The 14,081-nt window shown below is 42.3% G+C and overlaps 1 long non-coding RNA gene across 1 annotated transcript; it reads right to left on the reverse strand.

The window, feature by feature from the left end:
• Positions 1-888: 888 nt before the first annotated feature.
• LOC121777069 lies at positions 889-2,711 on the reverse strand. The gene is made up of 4 exons (XR_006045358.1): positions 2,609-2,711; positions 2,460-2,534; positions 1,502-1,563; positions 889-1,041 (listed from the first exon to the last, which is right to left on the reverse strand). It is a non-coding gene; the product is annotated as an uncharacterized LOC121777069 (long non-coding RNA).
• Positions 2,712-14,081: the final 11,370 nt, after the last annotated feature.

The raw sequence follows: 14,081 nt of genomic DNA on the forward strand, positions 1-14,081 counted from the left end.
AATGGTTTGAGCGTGACATTGGTGCTCCAAAGGAAATCCCAGATTTCAACGAACAAGCCGCTTGGGAAGAGATGGTTCCAAGGGGCACTGAAGCTTATCAACCAACAACATCCAGAGCTGACTGCATCAAATATCCCATCCTCCGACTAGCCCAAGTCTTTGTAGGCGCAAATCTGTTAGCCCAAGCCAACACTGCCGCCTCAGCCACAGAAGCAGAGTTATAATTTATGTGGTGTATGATGAAGAATGGGAAGGTACATTTGGGATATTGGATCGCTAGGACCTGTCAATCGATTTCCAGCTGTGCTTCCCGCAACTTAAATTGTTGTCATGTACTAGGGGCTATTTTCACGAACTGTGTGGATATGATCGCAGTAGAGAGGATACCCAGGCTGTCTTAATGCCCTAACTTGGAGCTGTTAGGTGAAAAATTCTTCACGAATGTAGGCATCCTGGTACAGAGAGGTGACAGAATGCGTTTCTATCATGTAATTAAGGCAGGCTCGCAGTGGGATGAGGATGTGAATAAAAGAACCAAGAAGAAACAGTTGGAGGTTGTTGTAGCTGAAGAGGAAAAGGAGACAGAAACACAGAACGACGCTGCTGCACTTGCTATGTCTGCTACTTTTGCGGTGTCTCCTGGACATGCTAGCCTCGTGGAACTCGTGGGACACCTGGACGATTGGAGAGCCAGAAAGGATGGCTTGGCAGAGAGGATAGCCCTGAATACTGAAAGAATAGCTCTGAGCTCCGAGGCCCAAACGCAGTTGCTACCAATAACTGAATTAACCTTGAAAACGTCATAATATGATCCTAACAATAATACCAACTCTAAGTAAATAAAGAATAGACAATAAACAATTTTCAAACGAGTTAGACTCTCCACGAATAAACAATTCTAAAGAAAATGACTCTTAGCGGAAGCGTTCAAGACACGGAAAATGCCGAGTATGAAGACACGACAAATCCAACAATTAATAATCATGACAAAAACAATCCATGAACTCTGCTCAACATCCTCCACGTCCATGGCCGCTCAATCTGCACATTAAGAAAAACAATATGCAGGGCTGAGTACTTGATGCACTCAGTGGACACATGCCAAAACATAGTTTGTCAAGCCATAATCAAGTGACCTTGGGGGTTTTAATTAAATGAAACCCAAGTACACCAAAAACATATATTTCACAAGTTCGGTCGGCCGACCATTTTCCATCCACATTCACCATCACCATATCTGAACATACATGACAAGGAACGTGGCCACGAACCAAGTCACTAGACCGGCCAACTCCAAAGAGATAGCACACGACCTACGGGGTGTACACTAGTTCGAGCAGGGTTTGTGGCCCTACTGGGACCCGAATTCGATTTAACATACATGGCATAACCACTTCAGATAGGTTCATTCAAATACAAAACATGGCAAGACAAACACTTTCCACCTCCTTTCACATAAAAAGTATTTAGGACATAGTCCTTATTTAAAAAGAAAGCCCACCTCAAAAGCTTACTCCTCAAACACTTTCTGTTCCCACCGCAACCAACGTGCACAAGCTCACCCTTTTCGAAATAACATGATATGCGAAATTAGACTTTGCAAAACAAATTAATTTAAAACAATGCATGCTACGTGTGTGCTTAATTTATCCTACGTTCTTTCATAGGGAATCACATATATATAAAGTCCTCGTATTTCTTTCTGGATTTACTTCATCGCCCAAATATCTGCCCAACAATAACTCATTTAACTCCAGCTAAACAATTGTTGAACCAGCCCAATTATAAAATGATAAGCAACACAACATGTGTTCTAAATCCACACTAAATTAAATACTCCCAGTCCTACACAGAAAGAATAAACGACGAGCAACTAAATAATTTAATATACTTACTCCCAACAAAACACACGTATATACTATATACATTACTAGTATACTCCTCAACTACATTCACCATACTGCCAACCCACACAAACAATTTTGCTGGCCCACTTCTAAACAAATAATAAAAATAAAGAAATGAAAGGGATCAGTATCAGTACATATACTCCCATTCTCGCCAACACCCAGACGCATACATCTCTTCTATCTGAAGACCCTCTCTGTTCTTCGTCTCTCTCTTTTTTTCAAAACAAATCTTTCTCACCCTAAACAGCAATAGCAGAAAAAAAGACTCTCCTCCCCCTTGTTCCAACATTTAAATCTTTCATTAAATTTTCAGTTGTTCGTTTCAAATATTCATGGGCAGATAGGGATTTTAAGAATTGGAATTGCAAAGAAACACAAAAGGCACCTTCTAAGCATTAAAGATCGAAGCTTTAGAAGGGAGTATCATCATTCAACAAGTTTCAGAAAATTTCAAGATAATCCATTCTAGGTTCGGCCAGTGAACTACAGTGAATATGTGAAACTATGGAATGAAACAGAATGCAGAGAATTTAGAGATTATGTATATACCTCCCAGAAGAGGCAAAACTGCAGAAGAGAAGGTATTGAAAATGATCACAACTCTCTGGGTTTCTCCTCCACACTCTGATTTCGAAAATTTTGATTAGGGAATCGAACAATATGCAGATTTTTGAACTCAATGGGAGAAGAAAAATTACCTTCAAGGGAAGAAAAGCTGCAGGAACGGCGGTTTGTTGAGATTGTGGGAGGAGATGTATACATGGAGTTAATAGAGAGTATTTGGTTGGAGATTTTTAAGGACAGAATGAGATATGGAGAAAACCGAATGGTAGTGGGATTGGGAGAAATCTATCTGACTAAGATTTGACTGCATGAGGAGTAGAATACTTAGTTGTTATTTTGGCTTCTCAAAAATTGGTCAACTAAAAAGAAATAAAGGCTAGAACAATAGAGATAAAATGGTAGGCCCAAATATTTGATTTAGGGTATTAATTAAATTGTGGTATTTTATTTTTAGTACTTAGTGTTATTCCAAGTAATCGTACAAACGCCCAAAACTCACGTCGACAGAACTCACATCAATCTCGCCGACTACTTTCACCACACGATTAACCAACAACGACTCAAGCATTCACTATTTCCATTCACAACCAATCGAAACAAACACGGTATTTTATTCAAGGTCTATCACTCGCTCATTCTCAAAACAAAAATTCTTAACTTAGAAATAAAAGCGGGTATTACAATCTACCCATCTTCACAAAAATTTCGTCCCGAAATTTACTTAGATCATTCAAACAATTCTGGGTACTTCTCCCTCATCTTGTCTTCCAATTCCCCCGTAGCTTCCTCGATGCCATGATTTCTCCATCGAACCTTCTCCAATTCCCTCAAGCAATAGACTTATTTCTCAACTCTTGTACTTTCCGATCCAGAATGGCTTCAGGATTTTCTTCGTAACTCAAATTCGGGTTCAAAATTATCATCTCCTCTTGATGAATTATGTGGTTATGGTCGAACACATACTTTCTCAATTGTGAAACATGGAAAACGTTGTGTACTCTCCCAAAGCTTGGTGGTAGCGCCAATCTATACGCTACGGTACCCACTTTGTCAAGAATCTCATAAGGCCCAATAAATCGTGGTCTCAACTTGCCTTTCACACCGACCCGAGTTATTCCTTTTGATGGAGCTACCTTCAGAAAAACTTTATCTCCAGCCTCAAATTGGAGATCGGTTCTTCGAACATCAGCATATGATTTTGTCGATCCTGATCTTACTTGATCCTCTCGCGAATTTGTCGAACAGTCTCCATCATTTCTTCCACCGAGTCTGGTCTAAGAACTCTTCTCTCACCCATTTCATCCCAGTAAAGTGGTGATCTACACTTCTTCCCATACAATGCCTCATACGGGGCCATGTTAATAGTCGCCTGATAACTATTGTTGTAACCGAACTCTATTAGTGGCAACACTTCCTCCTAACCTACTCCTCGATCTAGCACTACGGCTCTCAACATATCCTCCAAAGTCTGTATCGTCCTCTCTGATTACCCATCAGTCTGCGGGTGGAACGCAGTGCTGAAATTCAACTTAGTGCCTAACTCTCGTTGTAGGCTCATCCAAAATTCCTCCTTTTCTTTATGTTCAGCTCCTATTTATAGGGTGGCTTGCCCTAATTTCTAGGGCTTTCTCTTCATGTGGAATGACAATTTTGCCCTTCTTTAGATAGGTGATTATTCCAAGCAAGTCCTTCCTTCTCGTGTCTAGTACTGTAGTATCCATCCTGGCCAGTTTGCGTATTTTCTGCTCATACTAACCAGTTTGCACACTTTTCGCAGCTTTTTCACTCGAATTCCTTCTGAACCCTTCCTCCTGATTTAGTACTTCAACCTGCTCACTTTAACAACTATTTTGCAGATATTATCCAATAAAGCACCTTATACTGACCAGTAACCAAGGCTGAGAACGAGACTCATCAAACTGCTCACACTTAACACATACTTGTCCTCAAGTATGAAGAAACAAGCTAAATAAAAATAATGAGTTGAGTTCGCAAGCTTGGTTACCTCCCTTCACCGACCTAAGACTCTAAAACTTAAAAGACTCTTCAACACATAGATGACTCACAGAAAATAAAAAACAAGAAAACGAAAAAAAGAAAAAAAAACTCATAAACACATTACACAGGCTATATTTTCAATCAATCCTCCCCCTTGGGTTGAATTAATCTGGCTGTAAACAACTTCGAAATTCTACCACCCTCCTCTTCACTGGCTAGTCTATCCGCTTGTCAAGATCGCCACTCTTATAAGCCAAAAGCTAGGTTCGCTCAGTCACTCATTCCTCACCAGAAATGTTAGGACTATTCTCTCAAATTGCTGAACCACAGATGCTTCGGACTCAGATCTCACGTGCGGCTCCTGAAGGGCTTTAAGGCTTGTAATGAGGCTATTGGTTTGTAGTGTTTGGGGTGGGTGTTCCTAAGGCTCTAAGGTTAAAAGAAATACTACTTTATTTTGATGTGGGGGAACTATGTGTATCTGGGCTTTTGGCTGTTGCTTCTCTTTGGCTGGGCGTTTCCTGATATTGACCTCCAACTGGTCAGTAGCTTCTTTGTGGCTTCGCCACCCTTATTCATTCTTCCTTCTTTTTGTGGTCAAGTGTTTTCGACCATTTTCTTCAACATTTCTTTATGTGGCTTCGCCACCCTTACGTCCTCCTGGCCAGTCGCCTTCTTGCCTTATGCCTCGCACATACACAGTCCCAGTGCCTTGTGGGTTATATCTGGGTATAGATTTGGCTAGAAAGAGGGGTTCTAAGGGTGTTTTTTTTTTTGCATGGGGGGTTTCCTAATGCCTTCAGGACTTGCTACACGCGGTCACCTTACCCTAGGCATCATGTGACAGCCACTCTTTTCTTTTTCTTTTTTTAAAATGTTTAGCGGAAAGTGGTTCCACTTTAGGCTTTTAACTCACCATTTTAAGAGGGCTTTCACAATTGGCTTCTAATCGGGTTTTTTCTTTCATACTTGCATCATCTAGACTAGCCTGGATCTAAGAAAGGTGGTTTCTACTCTTGGTGTGTTTTATTTCCATCGATCATCTCGCCTTAAGATTGGATCAGTTGAGTTTTAAGCCAATGTTTTAACACAACCTAAAAAAAACTTAACCTAAACTGACTTACTAGGGACTGACTCGACACATGACAACACATATATACAATTATACTGGCCATTATCTCCTCCTCCCACTTCATCCTTGCTTGCCTTCACGCAAGTTTAGTGAAGTGGAAAACATGATGACCAGTATCCAACACATAGAAGCACAAAAGACCAGAAAACACATAACACATGGAAAACATATTATATATGAAACTTCTCACACTTAGACTATGCAATAGGCTAAGTGGGAGAAGAATAACGAACATAGAGAACACATAGACAATGTGGAACAAGAACTAATATGCAAAACATACTATGTCAACAAAAACTTCTCACACTTAGACTATGCAATAGGCTAAGTGGGAGAAGGTATAGAACTCATATAAAAAAAAAACACAAAATAAAGACAACTACTAACATCCTAAACACATATAACGTTTTAAACCATCGTCTTCTCACACTTAGACTATGGAATAGGCTAAGTGTTATGAATGAGGGTATACACATGCTAAAACATGTACAAAAACAATAGAAACAACACAATTAGAAAAAAAAACTCAAGTTTACTGAAAATAAAAAGAAAGCTAACTGGTCAGTTGGTACGGTCGGTCATCTTCTCCTCTGGATCCTCTTTGGTCAGGAGTCTTGTGCAGTTTACTTCTCGTGTTCCTTTGTTGGTACACATCAGGGGGGGTGTCACTCTTTTTCTTATGATTCTTGAAAGTCCCTTGATTTTTCTCTTTTCCATGGGCCGCAGACGATGGTTGCTCGGGACCTTGCTCCCGATCAGTTTGGGCACTTGTCCCAGATTCTTGATGATAATGGCCGATAGGACCACCCTGGGCTTCTTGGTCTCCTTTTGCTTTGCTGCCCCATTGCCTTTCCTATTTCTTTCTTGGTTGCATTTTCCTTCTTTGTCTTGATTTTCCTGTAAGTTGGTTTCTGGTACTGGTGTCTCTTTCTGGGCAGCAGGGATGGCAAGTGGATTGTCGATGTTGGCCTCATGTACTGGCTGGGCGAAAGTTGCAGTCGGGTTCTCCCCAGGTTTTGTAGGAGAACCTCCTTTCTGGATAGTAGGGGTCGATGACGGATGTCCGGCAACAGCAGGGGTCTCTGACTTGGTTGTAGCATGTTTTGGGTCCTCCCCAGGTTTTGTAGGAGGTCCACTATCTTCCTAGCCAGTATCAGTATCCCTGCTCTTCTTTTTGTTGCAAGGAGTCTTGTCCTCCTCGCGTGAGATCTCTACAAGATCATGAACCTTGCTGGCCCCCTTCTTTTTCTCAATTCTACGCCTGATGATTTGCCTCGATGCGCGCTTCAGCCCTTGTTTTCTCTCTGTCTTCTTCTCGGCCAGTTGGTGAGCACCAGTGGCTCTAGCGAATCTTGACTTCTGACAAATAGTCTCTTCAATATCCTCTTCATCAGGTTCTTTAGTGGTTTCCCTTGAATTCTCTTCCGGACCTTGATTGATTTGAGGTTCAGCAACTGGTTCAGTTTCATCAGGACCACTCCTCTTGGTCAGTATGTCCCCCTTATCCTTCGTCTTGCTTGATTCCCCAAATGACTCCTTCCGTTCAGGCTCCTTGTAGGATGTTCCTGACCACAATGTCACCTTGCTCACATTAGCCTTGTCAGGTATGTGCACCATAACTGGGAGCCTTTTCGCATTCCCACAAATCTCGTTCATCGAACTGGCCAGGTAGGACAGTTGCTTATTCAGCATGTCCATATTTTCCTTATGCTCTTTCTGGGCATTTTGCATGCCTTGCACCACTTCATTATTTGACTGAAATTCGCTCCTCATGGTTTGCTGGTAAGCAAGCATCTCTCCCATCATCTCTTCCATAGATCTTCCTGACTTGTTTTGGTGTAGGAAATGGTTAGGATTTTGCTGATGGTGGGGATTGTACTGGGTGTTAGGGTATGGGTGGTAGGTATAGTTTGGCTGATTTTGATGAGAGGGGTACTGGCCGAATTGGTTAGAGTTGTGGGATTGACTGTGATTGGGATTCAGGTGGTGTAGGTAGGGATTTTGCTGGTGATGGGAGTTATACTGGCCGTTGGGATGCGACTGGTAGATGGGATGGTTTTGATTGTAAGGGTAGTTTGGCTGATTTTGGTGTGAAGGGTACTGACTGAACTGGTTGGGGTGGTGATGCTGGTTAGGGTTAGGGCATGGGTGATTTTGGCAATGTTGGGGTGAGTGGGATTGGTAATTCTGGTTTCCCATCTGATATTGTGGCACATAGGTGGTATTTTGATATGGATTTGGTGGGTGCGGATTATGCTGGTTTCTTCCTGACCAGTTCAGCTGGGAATCTTGGGCTGGGGGTCCATCGTATGCATTCCGAGGTGGGTTGGGCTGATTAGAGTTTCCCTCTCCCCATCTAAAGTCCAGGTGTTCTCTCCAAGGCGTGTCCTCCTGCTTTTCAGGATTCCAGTTCCTATTTGAATTCCAAAGCCCAGTCGTATTTGGATAGTGATCCTCTTGGGCAGTTACCATGGTAGCATTAACTAGAGGAACTTGCGGTTTACTCTTCTCAATTGCTAACAAAAGTGCCCTCTTGAGCTTGTCAATCCGACTCTCTAGTTGATCATTATTTCCTACTGCTGCAGCATTCGCCATACCTCTTATGGACATGAGAGTACGTGGATTGTCATAGGCTCTTTTCGCGTAGAGAAGTCTTTCCATGATTCTCTTGGCCTCACTAACTCGTAGTTTGGAAAAACTTCCTCCACTTGATGAGTTCACTAAGTCCTTGCTCTCCGCATTCATCCTCTCATAGAAAATCGAGTAAATTTCTACTTCCAACATGCGGTGGTTTGGGCATGCGTCCAACAGACCCATGTATCTTGACCAGTACTGACTCAGGGTCTCATCATAACCTTGTGTAACTCCTCGGATTTTATCTCTTAGTGCACTTGTCCTGGCCGCTGGGAAGAACTGATCCAAGAACATCATCTTGAAGTCAGACCAGGTTCTGATACAATTTGGTGACAGCCTCTTGAACCAAGTATTTGCCTCCCCTTTAAGGGCAAAGGGAAGGGCCTTCAGTCTGTAGTCGTCTTTGCTCGACCCCGCTGGCTGCTTTAGAGCCTTGCAGATTTTGCAAAATTCATGCAAGAACTCGTATGGGCTGTCACAACTCCTTCCCAAGAACACAGGCAAGATGGCCATAATGTGGGGCTCCACGTAGATTGCTTCTTGTCCTAGGGTCGTGACAATTGCTTGCGGTGGTTCACCATCCAAGTGAGCGTACAACGAGCTTATCTCGGGATCATATTCCTGGTCAGCCATGTTGGCTTTCTCCTCTTCAGTTGCAGATATTGATTCCGGTTCATTCTTGATGGTTGTGCTGCGATCTTCCTCACCGCTCGCATCCAAGTCAACAGGCAAGGCAGTGGTTAATTCTGAATGAGTGGTGACTGGATTTACCCCTTCTTCCCTTAGCCAGTTGGACTCAGTTTCATTTAACTGCGGAACACAAAAAATAAAGAAAAGTTTATCTACAATATTCACACCAAAGTTCTTAACAAAACTCCTCATAAACTAAGAAACAAAAGAAAAGAAAAACAATTAACTATATGTACACCAAAGTGTCATGCAACAAATGTATGCAAAAACGCCATCCATCCCCGACAACGGCGCCATTTGATAGAGGGAAAAAATGAGACTATGACTCTGTGTGTGTGTCAACTGGCCAGGAGGGTACCTAGACCTAGCTGTGTCGTTGGGTCTGTGTCTATCTTCCCTATCAACAAAAAAAATACCTCAACCCACTTCTACTGGCTAGTATAGTGGAGTAAGGGTCGAATCCCATAGAGATGGATGTAGGAGAGATACACTTGCGATGACATTCTGGGAGTGGTTGGTTAGCTACCACGCTTTTTTTGGGGTTGAGTTTTACCTAGTCGGAAAATGAAATGGAACCTATACCCCTCCTGACCAGTAGGTCAGGGTGGGATCTAAATGCTGCATGCTAAAAGAAATTAAAATGGGTGTGTAAACTAGGGTGCGAGTTTGCATGTGAGAAGCTACTAGACGAAACTTACTGAAAATGACTAGACAAAAGGTAAAGAGAATCAAAGACATGCTGGCAGACTGTCTGCTGGGTGTGCATAAAAGCAGAAAAAGTGCAAGTACAAAAGCATAAAGCAACAAAAGCAACACAAGTGGTCTCATTCTTTGATTGTGACATTTTCTTCTTCATCAAGCTAAACTAACAAGATCTGACAAACTCCATTGATGAATGATCAAGCTTGAAAATTCGTAAATGCAATATTTAACTTGAAATCGAGAACGAAAGCTAAGAAAACTGAGATCTACGCAAACTGGTCAGCGGGACAAGGTGACAGAAGCAAGCAGAAACGATTCCCATGCATTTTTTTTGAGGAACTTAACCCGATTAAAACTTGTAAACACTCCAAGAAAACCTAGATCTAACTAAGCAAAGCAAATTCAAGCACTTAAACAACAGAAATCAACGTAAAACTACCAGATCTAGCTACTAGGCAGAAAGAAATAATAAGCAAGCTGAAACACAAAATAAAACCACAATAAACTTCATTGCATTCAATATTATCACCCAAAAGATGTTACAACTAAGTAGCTACTGAATCCAAGTCAAAGGCAAGCAAAAACAAGTACTTAAACTAAGAAATCTTAAAAACAAAGCAAGTAAAAGATTGTTTGGCTCATCGGAAACTGAAACTGGAGGAATTTATGGAACTACGGTGGCTGGAATGAATCAGGCATGATGCTCCTCGCCGGCAGGTGGCCGGAATCTTCAAGTCAGGCTGCTGGATTTAGATGAAACTAATAGCTAGTGGAGCCATTCTCCTAAAAAGTGATGTAGTAGTGATGATAAGTCCTAAGTGTAAAGGTGTCAAAATTCCTCCTTTTCTTTATGTTCACCTCCTATTTATAGGGTGGCTTGCCCTAATTTCTAGGGCTTTCTCTTCATGTGGAATGACAATTTTGCCCTTCTTTAGATAGGTGATTATTCCAAGCAAGTCCTTCCTTCTCGTGTCCAGTACTGTAGCATCCATCCTGGCCAGTTTGCGTATTTTCTGCTCATACTAACCAGTTTGCACACTTTTCGCAGCTTTTTCACTCGAATTCCTTCTGAACCCTTCCTCCTGATTTTGTACTTCAACCTGCACACTTTAACAACTATTTTGCAGATATTATCCAATACAGCACCTTATACTGACCAGTAACCAAGGCCGAGAACGAGACTCATCACTCGTCGGGTGTCGCATCCTCTCGGCCAGGTGCGCCCCGCCCGTCTCGGCGCGTTGATCCGTAGGGTGTCGACGCTTCTCAGCCAGGCACGCACGCAACGGTGCACACCTCTCGGCCAGCGTCTCGATGCCCGTCTCGGCCATCCGAGCCGTCGGGGTGGGGCGAGCTGTCGGCCAGCGGCGCGCCCGCTCTCGGCCAGCTCCGACCACCCTTCATTCCGCCTAGGGTTCCAGCTCTCGACGCCTGGTGTCTCGGTGGTTCTCGGATGAACCACCACTCCGTGCCAGCCTTCACGTCGGCCTTAGTGCGGGGGCCGCCTCGGGGTTGCGGTCTCGGCCGGCATCGTGCTCGAGCAAACGCTCGACTGCGCGTCGCCCCGTGATCGTGATCCCTTGGCTCCCACTCAATCGACAACCATATTTCACGATCGCGCGTGGTGCAATCCATCTCGGAGTGAGCGCCGAAGGATCCCACGTCTCGTACGATCGAGTAATTCAATTTCTTTGATTCGATAGTTCTTGAGTTCATCATGCATAATAAATTAAACAAAACACCAAGAACATGCTTCGCAATCAAATAATACATGCATACATGAATTTCACAAAATTTAAATTCAAATAATCAGAGCCAAAGACTGGCTCTGATACCAATTGAAGTGTTGCCAGCGGAAGCGTGCATAAAATCCGATCACATGAATTTGACCTATTTAGCAGATTATTTAGACAAATTCTATTCGCGCAATTATCACATGTATCGTGCTCGTAACTTGAATTTAAATCATGCTTTAGAACAAATAAATCCTAAAACATGCATACTACGGAGTCAGCCAATTTACCTTGTTGATTCTCCAAAGAATCGAAGATGGCTTGCGTCTTCTCCACGTGAAGATCTTCAGAACTCAACCTCGGATCTTCTGTCTGGTGTCCCGGACTGTATATTTATATTTGTGTGGGCAAATCTCACCAGAATACTAGGACTCGAATAACGAAGACAGAACTCTACTCACAGAAGAAGCAATTTTCGAACTCTCTCTCTCAGAAGGGTGGGAACGAAAATTTTAATGAGAATAAGTATGTTTTCTCTCTCCTTTATTCTCCTATTTATATTAAGTCACATATTGGGGCCAGTCAGGGATCTAAGGAAGAATTTGGACACGGCCTCACCCAATTAGCTTTTTACCAATTAAATTGAACCCACAATTTAATACAAGCTTATATTGGAATATTACAAGCAGCCACTACAGAAGTAATATTGCACTGCCTTTCCAAATCCGAAATTACAAGTGTTCCAGGTTTCCATTAATTTGTTTAATTCATTTCCCGCGCTTAAGATAGAAACATCCATTAATTAATTAATGTCTGCTACGGATTAATTAACATATTTTAATCTCCAAGAGTGGACTTAGCAAGAAACTCTTATTTATTATTAATAGAGTAATCAAACTCCAACTAGCTAGGTTCCGAATAATAAAACCTTGTTTCGAGCTCCTCTTGTGGATGTTATCAAACGAGACTCTCATCGCGCACGATTCAATATAATAGCAATCCTAGCACCGCCAGATAATGATCACCACTACCCAATATACCTGGATCGTTGGGTGACGAAAAACCCGCACCTTTGGTAAGTCAAAGTAGTAGATACTCAATATCGTATGCTCAATGCTAACGTACATTGATTAAGAAATTAATTATCAAGACATTGTCTTTCAGTAGATAGCATAAAGACTCGTCCTGCCGTTTAGATCCAATTCAGTGCTATACCACACCAACGTCATCTTATTTAAATAAGGCTTAGAAATAATCGGACTGACATTGCAACCTTTCACGATAGGTAGTCTAGGCCTATCTAGGCTGTGAAATTCTTATTTTTCTTTATTCAGAAGTGACCGCGTACCTTAAATTGAGCGCAACCCACAACCGGTCTACTAAAACAAAGACTTAGACTTTGTTATGTTGACTTATACATTAAAATATGCATTAAACATCCATTAAATGTAAAACATAACAACATTACGACAAAAATAATCTGTTGCCTTAATTGGAAAATAATTATTAGAGTTTTACAATATTCAATCACTCGAAAGGTGATTTCTAGTATACAAACCCTAACACTCCAAGTCATGCGTCGGATAGTTCAACTCATGTGGCCGCAACTGCCTTGATGCATACGCAATCACTTTCCCATTCTGCATAAGTACACACATCCGAGTCCAACTTTTGATGCATCGGTATACACCACGTAGTTAGTGTCTGGCTCTGGCACAGCGAGAATTGGTGCGGTGGTCAACTTCTCTTTTAATAACTGAAAACTGGCCTCACACTCCGGCGTCCAATTCACTTTGATCCCCTTCTTTAGTTGTTGAGTCATTGGCCTCGCTATCTTAGAAAATCCCTCGATGAATCTCCGATAATATCCCGCCAGTCCTAGGAAACTCCGAATTTCATTAGGTGTGGTTGGTGATTTCCATTTCTGTACAGCTTCCACCTTTGTGGGGTCTACTCGAATTCCATCTGTGCTCACTATGTGCCCAAGGAAATTCACTTCTTTGAGCCAAAACTCAAACGTATTGAACTTGGCGTAGAGTTTCTCGGCCCTTAACGTCTCCAAGGTAGTCCTCAAATGTTCTTCATGTTCCTCCTCGTTCTTTGAGTAGATAAGGACATCGTCTATGAAGACTAAGATGAACTTGTCCAAGTATGGATGGAACACACGATTCATAAGGTCCATAAATACAGCTGGGGTATTTGTCAATCCGAAAGGCATCACTATAAACTCATAATGGCCGTATCTAGTTCGGAAAGCCGTCTTGGGTACATCTTCTCATTGGACTCTCAGTTGATGGTATCCCGATCTCAAATCCATTTTCGAGAATACTCCAGCTCCACGGAGTTGATCAAACAAATCATCTATCCTCGGCAGTGGATACATGTTCTTGAGTGTCAACTTGTTTAACTCTCGATAATCTATGCACATCCTTAGTGTCCCATCCTTCTTCTTCACGAACAACACTGGTGCTCCCTACGGCGACACACTAGGTCTAATGAAACCCAAGTCTAGCAACTCTTGTAGTTGTATCTTAAGTTCTTCCAATTCCTTAGGCGCCATACGGTATGGTGCCTTAGATATCAGTGCTGATCCTGGCTCCAAATCAATTGTAAACTCCAACTGTCTATCGGGTGGTGGTCCTGACAAGGCGTTAGGAAAAACGTTTGGAAATTCTTTCACTACTGCCACATCCTCTATGCTTCTTTCTTTCTTCTCCT

The sequence above is a fragment of the Salvia splendens genome, chromosome 18 (genome assembly GCF_004379255.2).
Source record: "Salvia splendens isolate huo1 chromosome 18, SspV2, whole genome shotgun sequence".
Lineage (NCBI taxonomy): Eukaryota > Viridiplantae > Streptophyta > Magnoliopsida > Lamiales > Lamiaceae > Salvia > Salvia splendens.